The following is an 11,883-nucleotide window of genomic DNA, read 5'->3' as shown; positions in this document are numbered from 1 at the left end:
AAAGTGGCCTGTAGGCACGGATCACTTTTTCTCTAACCCTAACCCTGTATTCATGGTTGAATGAAAGAATTTTAACCAAAGCCTACTCAATTTCATGACAAATAAAATTTTTTAAAAATGGCTCTGCATTTCACATTGCAAAGTTAAAACACAAAGGAATGGTATCAACATTCGGCTAAATGTTTCTATACTTGTTCCCTATCAAAGAAGGAGATTAGTCTGGTATGACTTTTCTAGCAAGATGGCTGCCCCTTTGCCACCCTGCAGAGACTTAAACACTCACTTCTAGTTTTTGAAATAAACTAACTTCTTAGATAAGACTTGTAGAAAGAATCAGCAGATATATAAAAGAAAGTTATCCAGTTCAATAAGAGACAGAGGAAGCCTTATTGACAATAAGTCTCAGATATAATTATAGCATTCCATATCTTGCCACTAGAAAAAATTTATAAGGACCTGTGAAATTTTAAGGAAAGAGGCAATAAGATTAGCCTCGACCAACTTAGATTGGTGCTAATCTTTCTTTCTCCAGGTAATTATTACTGCTTGAGGATTATATTTATTTCCTAATTGCTAATATGTTGCTTCTTAAATCCTTCGAATTATTTCATGCTTGTATATGTCATATTTTTAACTAAAATGTAATCCCCTTGGATGATAGGACATGATCTCTTTCTAGAATCTTAGTGCTCTCCCAGCTCCGAGGGCAACACCCAGCCTAGCCCACCGGCGCAAAGTGCACACAGCACCAGTGTTCTTTGCCTCTTTTCTCCACTTGCATCTGCAACTTCCCTATATTTTGAATACCTACAATGTGCCAGGTAGTATGATGGGGACAGCTGTGGCAAGGTGGGCATATGTCCCTACTTCCTGCCTCTCCCACACACGGAGGACTCCGTCTCCTTCTGTATTCCATTATTAGTGAATGGTACCCCCATCTGGTCAGTCACCCAAACAAGAATTCTGGAGTCATCTCTGCCTTTCTCTCCCCAGCCTCCCAGCTACATGCTATTAGCCAGTATCTTAGCCTGGAATCCTCCTGAAAGCAGAGCCTGAGGCAAGGGCTTGGGTGAAGGGTGTTGTTAGACTTTGGACCATGATCCCAGGAATGGAGGAGTGGAGAGAGAAACGGGGAAGGGAAGGGAGGAAGGACAAGATAAGGGGGTGTCCTCATGTTGGTCACTCCTGGGAAACCAAGGTGTAAACCTAACAGGATTCTAAGGACAGCGTGAGATTCGCCCCAGAATTTTTCTGCCTGAGGAAAGGAAGAAGGGAGCATTTATTCACTCGTTTCATCCTCCACTGTCAGGTTTACCCCATGAAGCCTTAACTCCCTCACATCCGGGCTGTGCACACATGTGTGCCACATGGGTTCCTATGGGTGTTGCACTGGGAACAGAAAGCAAGGGATCTGTCAAGCCTCCTAAGCCAGGCTGCTCTTGGGTTACTTCTGCGTGAATCTGGTGGCGGCAGCAATGGTTAGAATAAAAGGTGGCCAAGAGGACATGAGGCAGGGCACGGGAGCGTCCAGCTGCCAACGTGTTGGTTCTGCTCCACCACCTCCCACCTGCGACTTAGATATTATTGGTAACCCACCAACCCGCGACATTCTCAATAGCCTGTTTTACTGGATCTGTGAAAGAAAGACATCATGCTAGCAGTAAATTCAGTGCTGAGTTCCTTCTGCAGGTGGCTAGGCTGGATGTTATCTTTTCTCTTTTCCTAAAGGGTGTGGTTTTCCCAGTAGTCAGTTCCTCAATGACCACATTTAATAAATTGTAATAAATGCAGAATAGATTTATTATTCCCAACTTTGCAATACAAAGGAAAGATGAAAAACAATTGGAGGCTGAAGGTTGAATTAGATACACATTGTGCTTTGCTTTTAATTATAAGCAAATGTAAAAATGAAGTGTTTCCAAGTCAAGAGCATCTTTGGCCCGGCCTGGCCCGTCTCCGACACCAAGAGCACATGTCTCCCCCCAATTCTATTGCACAGCCATATTCAACTTCCTTTTGGCATCTGTAAAAGGACTGGCAAGGCCTTTGATGTGAACTTGCTCATAGCTGACCTCAGAAAGGGGAGGAACCTTTCACTAGGACCCTGTACGTTGAGAGTTTTCAATCCATTTATGTAAATATAAATATGGAAACAAAGAAGCCAAGATCCTTGAGAGGACTCTCGACTGTGGATACTTGGGTGGATGATGTTCCTCGCTGAAGTTTTGAACTTGAGAAGCACCGTGGGAGAATATCAAAGTGACACGCTCACTCTTAGCCCTGTGAGGTCTGCAAGCATGCTGGGTAACAGACTGTTATTTCTCTTTAACTTCCGGAAATTAAGTTGAAGCAAAGGAATAAACCTTCTCACTTGAATTCGTTTGACTTAATATATATCTGACACTTTAACTTTGTCATCTCCATTGTCCCCTCATTAAATTTAGACCATTAATATAAATTAGTGTATGCCTTTTACTGTTTTGAGCAAACCCCAGATATGAAAGCTTGAGTAATTCTTTCTTTATTTTGAATGGTGGGTTCTGTTTCTTGCCCTTCCTAGGTGGGATCCGCCTGCCTCACAATATTTGTTTTTCTCCACAAAAACTTTGACTCGATGTCTTCGTCCAGTACTCGTGTTCAGTCTTCCACGGGTATCCCATAAGAGTTTTGCACAGTTTCATGCATCTCGACTATCCTACTTTTTCTCAGCCTGATCTCTTATGTTATTTAAAACTTTTAAATGATATACATACATTACCACTATCCCATTATCCTGATTTTAAGAAAAAGAAGTTCTTTATCCATTCAGTCCGATCTGCACTAAAGCCTTTTTTATTTATTTTCCTTTAGAATGTCTCTGAGCTTCGCTCACCTTCTCTCCTTCGCCATTGCCAGCAACAGCGTTTTTAACGCTTTTCAGCTCTCCTGACTAACTCCTCTAATCCCTGCCGCCCTCTCTGTTTTCCACCTTGCATAGCACGGCCAGGTTAGTTTTCCAAAGCGGCACTTCACATCACGTCATTTCATTTCTTGCTCAGGAAGCTTGGTGACGCCCGCCTTCTGTAGTGAATTCTAAAGTCCTTTCTATCTTTTAAAATCTTATCTCCAGTCTCTCTCGATCCCAGCCTTTGGGGCGCTGTCCCTTTCCTAGAATATCCGTTCCTCGTGCCCTCTGCCCTGTCTCTTACTCTTGAGTCCACACTATGTTCCAGGTACTGTTAGTACCCGAATACTTCATCGGATCCTCACAATACAATCTTATATCATGATTATTATGATCTCATTTTAGAGATGAGAAGTCTGGTGCTCACAGAGGTTAAGGCATTTGCCCAGAGTTAAGTTATATTCATTAAGTGATGGGACTAGGATTCAAACTCAGGCAGTCTGGCTTCAGAGGCCATGTTGCTAACCGCTGTGCTGAACTAACTGCCTCTTTCTATCCTGTTTGTCTCTAATTGTTACCTTAGTCCTTCCTCAGCCTGACTGTCAGCTCCTAAAATCAGATATCATCTTCCCTGCTTTGTATACATCCCATTTATTGCTTTCCTGGAGCTCATCATGTAGGAAAGTCTTAATGGAATTTACTGCACGCAGGCAGGGAACTTACCTGTCTTATTCACCAGCATTTCTTCAGCACCTAAAACAAAAACAAACAAACAAACAAAACACCAGGGTCTGACGCATAATAAGTGCTCAAAGATTATTTGCTGAATAAATGGCTAAGTGAATGTTTGATTGATTCACAGTTAGACAAATACACAATCATGTCAGTGCATCCTTCTCAAGTTTTTCCATTTATATAAATTTGCGTATCCGTATTTTATGTGTAAGTCTCTCAATTGTCTGTAGGCCACCCCTGATGATTAAGCTGGATATTTTCTAGACTATAAAATGGATGTTCAGTTGTCCTCAACTTAGGTGGTTATTGCCCACATAGACCTAAAGATTTCAGTGTTTATCTCTCTATTAGAACTGATGAAATTAAATTGCGCCAATTTAGGTAAACTAACATTTTGTTATCAGAAGCGAAAAGGGATACTTCTGTTAGGTTAATCTTAAGAAACAGTACTTTTAAACTTGAGGTCCATAGCGCTATTTATTTATTATAGCATTTATATTATAGGTAAAAAAAAAATGGTATCATTAGTCTGCAAATCTTCAAAATTTAATTTTTGCAAATGTTTCTTCTTCGCGTAAAAGCTCTTCTAAATTGGAAGAAGGAATTGTTTGCTTCATACCCTACATCTGAAAACTATTTTGGTCTCTACTTTTCATTCAGTGTTGATTTGAGTGTTTTAGATAAAAGGTACCTCATTTGGGGGTGTGCTCAGAACAGGGTGCTTGAAGAATGGCGTCTTGGTTTATAACGCCTCCAATGGGAATTCAGGTTTACTCCTCACAGGTGGCAGGACACTGTTACCTTCCTGTGACATTATGCTCTATACATGGGGAAAAAAGAAAAGAAAAAGATACCTCATTTAATTCTCTCTAAATGCTGTTAGCGGAGGTCAGGTTTCTGCAGAACACAATCTGTATTTAATTTATTTGCAAAGCCACATTCAGCATTGACGTTTTAAAATTCAGTCAAAATAAATGATTTCACATTAAAGCCTGTATTTAACACTAAGTTTTCAAGGAGCTTCCAAAAATGTGCTGTTCTCCAAGATAGCCTTATTAGTCCCATTTTGCAAATGACAAAGTTGTGGCAAGAAGCAATTAAATATCTTTACCAAGATCTATTGGAACGGAGTCCTACTGAGTAAGCCTGTGACTTATGATCTAACCATCATTGGTAAATTGGGAGAAAAAGCTACAAACCTAGCAGGAAAAAAAAAAAAAAATGATCATCAGCAAGGAGGAAGCCAAATATAAGCACAAGATTTGTTTTCAGGGCCCTTTTCACATGGAGTTCCAGAAAGCTGAGGAAAGAAAGGGAAAAAAAAAAAGACCTCAACTAATCCTTGTATTTCAAGGGAGAAAAGAAACGTAGAAGTTACCTCATCTTAACCACTCATCCAAGTAGTTAGGACAAATGTGAAGGTCACGTGGAGTTAGGCCTTGTGATGCTGTCGACTGCAAAAGCTCAGCCAAATCGGTGTTTATCAGAGAAAGTGAATTTAGGAAATAGAATATTGGAAACAAATTAATAAATTACAGGAAGGTCTTAAAAGGGTGTTCTTTAAGTTCTGAAATGAAATTATAAAGCCCAGAAATGATGGTTGTCTCCTAAAATTTTCCAATCTATTGCTCACCAGTCTATATGTACTGTGTCACCTACTCTTAATCACATGCCTGCCCAAAAAGAGAGGACGCAATCAGCTCAGCATGACCAAATCACCATGGGTAGTCCGCTGTCACCTCCACACACGTGTATATATATCTTCGCTCACATATTCACAGTGATTAAAATTTAAAGCTTTTTTTTAAAGCTAAATTCTTCCTCCTAGGTTCTTTAATTAAACAAAGCTGACAGGCTTAGCATTTTGTGTCCAGCATCTTTTAATGAACCTACCCATCTGCAACTGGTTATGTACATCATATGCATAAATGTTTGGACTATTTATATTCTGATATGTTTGATTCATTCTTTCTTTCTTTCAACAAATACTCAACACCTACTCTGTAGCTAGCACTTTGACAGATACTGAGCGTTCAGTAATGAAAAACACCGATGTGGTTCCAGCCCTCATGGGGTATATAATCTGTCAAGGAAAACAGACGTTGAACAAGAAACTGGGAGAGGTGATCAGAATGTGGAACAGTATGTACATAGGTCAAGAGTCCCAGGTACCACAAGAATCTCATATGGACGGAGTTCAGAAAGCAGAATACAGGGGCATGATATGAATTGAAGATGGAAAGATGGGAAGGGGCTGGATCATCAAAGATCTTAAGAGATGTCATAAGTATGTGAGGCTTCATTCTGAAGACGATAAAAAGTGATAGATTCAACTGTGGTCAGGAAGGGGATGGGAATATGACATGACAGGATCTGCATGTGAAATCTTGCACAAGGAGAAAATACTTGGATTAAATCAAGGTAAATTAATTTGGTTTGGAATATGGTTGTCATGGGGAAGAGCCATGGCTGGAGCAATTTGATGGATTGTACCACTGAGAGTGGGGAATGAAGAGACGGAGAGGCAGCAAAAATGAGTTCCTGCTTTGGATATGCTGAGTTTCAGATGCCCAAAGTACATGTAAATGGAGACATCCAGCAGCCAGAAGAGAGGACTGGGTGGGATATATGGAATTGGAAGTTATCAGTATCCAGAGAGGGCAAAATATATATTCCACGAGGGGTGAGAGCATGTATGGAAGGATGGTGCCCTAGGGTTCCAACTCCAGGTAGTTACCTATGAGCATCAGTGGATGGGTAAGGAAGTCATGTCCTTGAGGCTTCCTGGAGGAAGTGACACCTTAGTTGAGTCTTGCAGGATAAATAGAGGGTAGCCAGGCAGAAAGAGTATGCAACTTGAAACAACTTAATGCACAGGAAGAACTAAGGGAAGTGACAGTTGCTGGGGTATAAAGTATGAGGCAGGAAGTAGCAAGTGCTAAAACCCAAGAATGGACAGTTAGGCAGGCCTGCATCGTGTACCCATTCCTTAGTTAATGCCATCTGTTTAAAAATACAGCAACATCCACAGGCCTGGTGTTCTCTGAAAAACAGACAAGGGATGCTTCCCTGGTCTCTAACCTGAAGGCGTAGACCTGCACAGTGACCACGCTGCCCCACACTCCCTGCCTCCTCCCAGCCACCACTCAGTCCACTCTACTTTGCCATTTTATCTCAGCCCCTTTTCATTTCCAAAGCCACTCTTCGAAGGAGACTTCTGCCAGTTCCCAAAGATGCATTTCCTTCCCTCCTCCGCATTGTCCTCTGTGTCATGTAATTTGCTGGTAATTCACTGGCCCATGGGGCAGCAGCTCAGAGCCCGGCACTTGCTCCCACCCACATTCCAACGCCCCTTTACCACTGATGAGTGAGCCAAGCAAGGATCTTTATAGCCTCCTCTGCTCCTTCTGGTGGCCCTTCCTGGAAATGTGAGAACCTCCTCAGTCCTCCATCAGCCAATGAAAATGAGATAATAGATGTTCGAAGCCTTGGAAAAGACAAGAAACATGTAATCTATAGTGTTGTTATCACCTGAGGCCTCTAGACCTCTGAAGAAGCTATTTCTGGCTTTGTGGGAACTTCATGAAGGAGGAATCCATTTCAGTAAGTGCCCCCAAATAAAAACCTGGGTTAAAAAGTTTAAAAGGTTCAAAAGGAATTATGGTGGTTAAGGAGGGAAGAACAGAAAATGAAATATTTCAGTCAGAAATTTCAAGGCCTGCACATGGTTCCATAGTGTAACGGTTAGCATGTCTGCTTTGCACACAGAAAGTTCTGGGTTCATGCCCCTGTGGAGCCATGGTCCACAATCTACAGCCATGCCACCTTAAACAAGCCCGATGTCTGATCTCGGAAGCTAAGCAGGGTCGGGCCTGGTTCGTACCTGGATGGGAGACCACCTAGGAAGACCAGGTGCTGTAGGCATAAAATAATAACAATTTTTAAAAAAAAGAAATTTCAAGGCCTTCCTCTTAGAAGGAGATCTCTAACCCACAACACAAATCCAAATCCTGGGTCTCTACTACGTTTTACAAACTGCGTTAGCATTTTACCCACATTTACAGACTGATTCAATGGAAGGTTTGGAAGGTAAGGAAAAAGGTAACCTATGAAAAGTAGGGTATTGAAGAAAAAAAGTATCCCATCACTTTTACTAAATTAATGGGACTTTTACTAAAATAAAGGGAAAACAAAAGTGATTGGCCTTTATCCCTGTTCAGATAAGCTGAAAACAACTTGGATTGCAATAACAGAAGCAAAAGGAGACAAGTGTCCCCACTTCTGCATGCTTTTCCAGGTGAGCAGATAATTCATTAAATTAAGGCAGCCACATTCACTCTTCAAAAAAAGGAGGCCCTATAAAACTGGGGTTTTCTGATTTGAGAAGTGAAGGTGCTGTCTAATCTTCAAGTCTCTTCCTCAAACACAAGAGTTAATAAAAAGTTGCCAGTTTATACAGCAAATAACAAACTTTCCTGAGCTTTTTGGTAATCAAGTGAGTTTTACTTTTATTAATTCCATCCCTCCCCGTTTGTAATTTAGATGGAAGAACACTTAAGTCCATGAAAATCCAACTAAAGAAACATTGGCCTCTTTTGGAAGAAATCTCACATTTAAATATTTTTTTTTTAACAAATAAGTGTTTAGGGTAAAAAAGTTCAAAGACTTGCTTCCTTTGTTCCTTTTAATATTTTACTTGGAGTTTGGCATTACAGTCAGGACGAGCCACAGCAAGAAAAATAGACCTGCATATAAAAAATACCGAAAAGGACTATACACCAAAATATTTTTATTTTTTTCTATTATATTTTTATATTCCTTATATTTTTTATTTTTAAATATTGGTATCTGTGTGGCAGATTTATGATGGCTTTTTGTTTTTTTCTTTTTTCTTTTTGTTTAACTGTAGATTTTGTAATAAAAATATTTGAGAAGAAAGACTAAGGTTTGATTCCAATGATATCTTTCTTGTTTTTGAATTTGAATAGTTAAGCAAATTAACATATTAAGACTGAGAAGGCAAAGAAAACCTTCAGTAATAAGTTAAATTTAGCTGTTTGTCCTCTTTGAGATGACACCAGGGTGTTTTCATGGATAAAATTATAATACCAGTCTACGGCCATGCTACCCTGAACAAGCCTGATCTCTTCTGATCTCGGAAGCTAAGCAGGGTCGGGCTTGGTTAGTACTTGGATGGGAGACCACCTAGGAAGACCAGGTGCTGTAAGTGTAAAAAATAAAAAGTAAATAAATAAAAATAAAAAAATAAGGGATTGTAAGCTGATAAGGTCCTTGTAATCTGTGAGGTCAATTAAGGGTTGCCTCACCTAAAAAGAATAATAATAATAATAAAATAATAAATAAATTATAATACCAGATGGACTTTCAGATTCATATTTTCTATTCTAGCCCACAGAAGCTTTACTTTAAGAGTTCTGCAAAAAAAATCTGGCTTGTAGGCTTGTATTTCAGTCTTTTCTCGTGGAAGCCAGTGTGGAACAGTAGTGGACACTGGCCATAGTAGATCCCAGACCGACAGGGCTCAGTGCTAAGAGGCTATTAATTGATGAGTTCATTGAAAGCACTAACTTCCTTCTTTAAAACAATTTGGACTAAACAATAAGACTAGGCTGAAAACTTCAATATTTGTAGGAGGTGTAAATACTGGAAATCTGCAGTGATGTTCTATTAGGAGTTTAACTTACAGGTGGAAGGAGAGAGGGTGCCAGGCAGACTTAGTGGGACCGGAAAGTTGGTGAACTTCCTCATTCACTTGAGAAATACTGCCTGAGCTTCTGCTCTGGGCTGGGAACTCATCTGAGTCCTGGCACAGTGATGAAGCAGACCAAGACCAACCTCTCTTGGAGCGGATAGTAAACAAACAAACAGACAAATAATATATAGAACATCAAGTGGTCATAATGGTCCATGGATAAATTCCAGGAGAGTCTATGAACTCTAAAGAGGAAAAAGAAAATATTTCATTATTTTTACCAGCTTAGCATTTCCTTCGTTTTTGAATGTGGCAAGAAACTACAGTAGTATTAACAATGCCTACAACATCACCAGTAGAATTCATATCTATTTTATATCAATTACTATTATTGGAGATATCTCAAAATAATCATTCATACTACCATAATACTTGGATCAATAATGTAGTAGCTATTAGACACACAAAGAAATCTTATTTAATACATTAAACAAGCACACATACTACTTAACACAACTTTTTACATTTTGATTAATAATTCAACATATTTGGTTTTCTTTTGAATCCTATCTGTTTTATTTTAGACATTTAAGCACATGGATTGGAGAAGTGTTGATTTGGGAAGTTGCTCCTTAGACTATACTAAACTGCCAAGAGGTCCATAGCAAAAGTGCTTTATGCAAACTTCCTGCGTCTATTCATACAGTTTAAAAAGATTTGTGCTCAAGAGTTGAGATTCGGTACAATGAGTAATTTTTTACTGCTCCATCGAGGACATTCTTAAGTGAACTTTGTTTCATTCCAAGTGTGTGTGGTGGTGAAGGGTACTATGACGTCCAGTCCTGTTTGGTCCACTGTCCTGAGTCACATTGATGACTGTTTTACCACTAGTTTTGCACCATCAACATAAATGTTGAGCCATCAAAAGGGCAAATAATACTTTAGTGTGATCATTACAGAAATGGTTTTGATCTTGTGGGCTCCTGGAAGGGTCTGAGTCTCATCAGGGATCTGCAAACCACACTTAAAGAACTATTGTGTTAGATTAAGTGGCAAGTTTAAGAATTTTTTTAAGCACTGAATCACCCTGGGGACTCTATTTACATAAAAATTTTGTTGGTAGTTGTTGTAGTTACTGTCCAACTCTTTGAAATAGAAGTTTTACCTAAGCTTTTAAGAGAGAACTTGAAAAATCTTCGTCAAAAATAATCTCCTGTTGACATTTTTGTTGTTGTTTGATGAGTCAAAAGAGGCCCAGTGCTGTAATACAGGTCAGGTGACACATCTTACAGCAGAGACATGTGGTCCCTACTCAAGAAAAAAATTTCCAGGACAAAGGGGAGAGCTTCACCTCTTTCATCCATGAACCCCCTTAGCAACGAGCGAAGCTTTTAGACCTCTTCTCAGAATAATATTTTTAAGTGCATTTAAAAAAATCCTTAGGATTACAGAGAAACCAAATTATATTGAAATACAGTTATAGTCTCAGACCCCTTTGGGGGTGCTCCGTGTACTCCAGGTTGGTAACCACCTGCATCGCCCAAACCCTAGTGGCAAAAACACCTAGGAGTAACATTTGTTTTTTAATGCATTTGTTTCCAGGTCAATTAAAATTTTAAGTCCCCAAATTCTGACTGTCGATAAGTTAGATTTCTAGACTTAATGAGTCCAGGGCAAGAATATGGAATAAGAAGAATGAGTTTCTCCTCCCCCATCTATCTATAAGACTGAATGGAACATGTCTCCGGTGAAATATAAACTCTTTGGAAAAGGGAATGGCCCTAGGCTGGAGGTAGGAAGACTTGGGCCCCTCTGCCAAAAGGTCTAGGATGACCGAGAATGTGCCCCTGACTTTCTAACATTTTGGTTACTCCTTAGTTACAAAAAAAAAATTGTTTTACATCAATAACTCCCTTTTTTTATCTGCTTCTTAGATCAAACCAGCATCCTTAGGCTTATTATACTTTGAGAAACTATCTAACCCTAGGTGCTAAAGTTAACAAGCAAAAATGTACAGTCATGTGGTTCTCTAAAGAGTGAAATCAATAACACCCCAAGTGAGATTTTCCATTCTCCTCTTAAAAGGTTTGTGAGTTATAGAAAAACAACTTTTTTTATCCTCTTTTATAGAAGAAAATGTTTGTGCTGATCATTGAAAACAGCCAACAATCCAAAAATCATCTATATTTAGTCTTGGAATTAGTAAAAAGTACTCCAGCATCATGATCTCCTTTGACTGTGTTTTTCTTGGGCTAATATTGAAATGAAGTTTTATTCTTTGACTTAAGGGTGGGGAGGTAAGTTGGTGGTTTGAAAATATCCCAAGGTAGGAAGCCAACCTGTGATTTTAAAATTTGCCACAAATAATCCACCCGGTGGATAGTCAACCACTTTATTAGTCAAGGGTTTCATTGTGGGCTTTATAGTCCTAGTAAGTTTTCTCATGAAGGAAACCGTGCTCCCTCTAGACCACAGCTCTACTTCCTGTCCCCCGCAGCAGGCTCTTTCAGTGTGTACCCTGCTCTTCTTGTGCTTCTCACTCCGTAGTTTT

The 11,883-nt window shown here is 39.6% G+C and overlaps 1 protein-coding gene, 1 non-coding gene and 2 pseudogenes across 2 annotated transcripts in view; all 4 read left to right on the top strand.

The window, feature by feature from the left end:
• The window catches only part of UST (uronyl 2-sulfotransferase), a 280,803-nt gene that overhangs the window by 197,159 nt on the left and 71,761 nt on the right, over positions 1 to 11,883 (top strand). The gene's annotated exons all lie outside the window — the stretch shown is intronic.
• On the top strand, positions 4,319 to 4,447 carry LOC111737207. Its single transcript, XR_002779388.1, has one exon. It is a non-coding gene; the product is annotated as a small nucleolar RNA SNORA11 (small nucleolar RNA).
• LOC111737178 lies at positions 7,428 to 7,543 on the top strand (annotated as a pseudogene).
• LOC111737221 lies at positions 8,731 to 8,849 on the top strand (annotated as a pseudogene).

The sequence above is a fragment of the Pteropus vampyrus genome, unplaced genomic scaffold, assembly GCF_000151845.1.
Source record: "Pteropus vampyrus isolate Shadow unplaced genomic scaffold, Pvam_2.0 Scaffold24, whole genome shotgun sequence".
NCBI lineage: Eukaryota > Metazoa > Chordata > Mammalia > Chiroptera > Pteropodidae > Pteropus > Pteropus vampyrus.
The sequence above is the reverse complement of the archived record's forward strand: the minus strand, read 5'-3'. Positions and strand labels throughout refer to the sequence as shown.